The 2,529-nt window shown below is 32.9% G+C and overlaps 1 pseudogene; it reads left to right on the forward strand.

The window, feature by feature from the left end:
* The first annotated feature begins 348 nt into the window (after positions 1-348).
* Positions 349-691, forward strand: LOC100769135 (annotated as a pseudogene).
* The last annotated feature ends 1,838 nt before the right edge of the window (positions 692-2,529 follow it).

Genomic DNA, 2,529 nt, shown 5'->3' on the forward strand with positions numbered 1-2,529 from the left:
GAGGTGTTGAGGCAGCCAGGGCTTGCCTGTACACTGACTTGAGACCAGTTTAATAAAGTGCACACCTTACAAACAAAAAAAAAAGAAAAGAAAATTTTTTCTTATTGGTTTCATTCGCTTGCCTTGCTTTCAATTTCTTAAATACGTGTTTCTTTTTGTAAGAGAGAGAGAAAGAACAAAGTTTTGTGGATACAAAGATGGGGAGTATATGGGAGAATTAGATGTAATTAGAATTATTTCCTTGTGTGAAACAATTTTAAATGAAATTGAATTAAGAGCTTTTCTCGCTTCCCGGCCATCTTGGTGGCTGCTCTTGGTTGGGGGCTGCACCATACCTAAGGCAGGAAGATGGTAGCCGCAAAAAAGACGAAAAGGTCCCTGGAGTCAATCAACTCTAGGCTCCAGGTTGTTATGAAAAGTGGGAAGTACGTGCTGGGATACAAACAGACACTCAAGATGATCAGACAGGACAAAGCAAAGTTGGTTATCTTCCCCAACTGCCCGGCTTTGAGGAAATCTGAAATAGACTATGCCATATTAGCTAAAACCGGTGTCTATTACTACATTGGCAATAACATTGAATTGGGCACAGCATGTGGAAAAATACCAGAGTATACACACACTGGCTATCATTGACCCAGGTGACTCTGATATTATTAGAAGCATGCCAGAACATACTGGTGAGAAGTAGAAAACTCAAAAGGCCTTCCTTTAATAAAACCACCAAAGCTCCTTACAAAAAAAAAAAAAAAAAAAAAAAGAGGAAAGAAAGAAAGAAATGGAACTAAGACATAACGCATTTTGTTTTTATTTTCTTGTCTATTGGGGTATACAGTGTGCTTTATTAAGTGTTCACACACTTACAGATATAAAACATTTAGATTGTTTGACGAGATCTACATATTCAGAATAGGCTACCAAAGATTAGGGAAGTCATTTCATTTTGTAGTTTGTAGGAGAAAGATAAAAACTTAATTCATGCAAAAGAAGAGACACAGGGCAAGAAATTCTTCACTCTGGAATATATGACTTTAGCATTTATCTTTATATAACTAGATATTCACAGTGCCAGGCCAACCACTAATGGTTAAGGTATTCTCCTCTTCTTCATGGTATTTGAATTCTGAGTGATAATGGCCTATGATGTGAAATAACCAGGGTAGACATATGATTTATGATGACATGCCCCAGGCCCAGATGTCTCCTTGTCAAAAATTATCTATTGGGAAATATGCAGAAACACAAATTCAATTTCCTTCATATTACAACAATGTAGAAATGTAATTTTATTATGAGTTCAAATAAACCTATGATTCTAAACACCAAGCTCTCTGGTGTTAGTCTCATGTGCCTCTTACTACTTTCTCAACAGTGGCTTTTTTGTTACACATCCAATTGAACATAGCAAAAAGTATAATGCATTTTTATATCTTATATAAAAATGAATTATCTGTGCTTATAATGTATTTTAGTAGCAGTCTAATGATTTACAATTGCTTTATATTTTCTGTCTGCTTTATATTGTATTGTATTACTTGAATTTATTTGAGTCACAGATACAATTAAAATTGCTATTGGCCCCAGGCTGGAAAGATAGCCTTATACATGCATGCACATATTGTCAATACTAAGTGGACAAGTGGGTTTAAATGAAAAAAGAGGCCATGATCTAAGGAAGGAATTGTGGTACTGGGAGACAAAGGAGTAACTTAAGGCAGGAAATGGGACTGGACTTGATCATTATTTTTTTTAAAAATCAAGAGTAAAAATATCAGAACATGAATAAAAATGTACGCTTAAAATTGTGGCACAATCATTTAGCTTATAGCATTTACACTATTGATTATTGATTTTTTAGTGTTGTTTATGTTTTAGTTATAGTGGTATTACTTGCAGTAGACATATGACCTAATGTTAAACAATAATTAACTTATAATATCGTTGTTTTCTAACATGTAGTCTTTAAATTACTTGATATTAACTTGTACACTTTCACACTTCCATGTATAGATTGTAAAGATGGAGAATATTAGGAGTAAAATCTTAATTTTATCATATGCATTTAATATATATTTAACATAAATTGAAGAATTCATATTATTTGTCCCTTTTCTTATGACATACAGTTTAGTCAATGGATCATCTGGAAATTGAATCCATGTATATGTAACACAAACATTTGCATGAATATTTCATCCAAGGTTGACCAATTTATTTTCAAAATACCATAATGGAATAAATAATGGCCACATGTAGGTTTACAGCATATGTTTACTACACATACTAAAGAAAACTGAAATGATGGTACACTAATCTTGATATAAAAACAATGAGATACTATTTAGCTATAGAATATGGAATTATGTCTCACTGATTAAATATGTGACCTTATTAGTGAATATTCTGAATCCGGGAAGGTATGAGAGGCATGTCGTGTTTTGGTTTTGTTCTTTTACATTGAAAGGAGAAAAGAAAATACTAATAATGCATTAAAATTAAAATGTTTAACCCTCTGATATACTGTATTAC

Source organism: Cricetulus griseus, chromosome 2 (genome assembly GCF_003668045.3).
Source record: "Cricetulus griseus strain 17A/GY chromosome 2, alternate assembly CriGri-PICRH-1.0, whole genome shotgun sequence".
Classification (NCBI taxonomy): domain Eukaryota; kingdom Metazoa; phylum Chordata; class Mammalia; order Rodentia; family Cricetidae; genus Cricetulus; species Cricetulus griseus.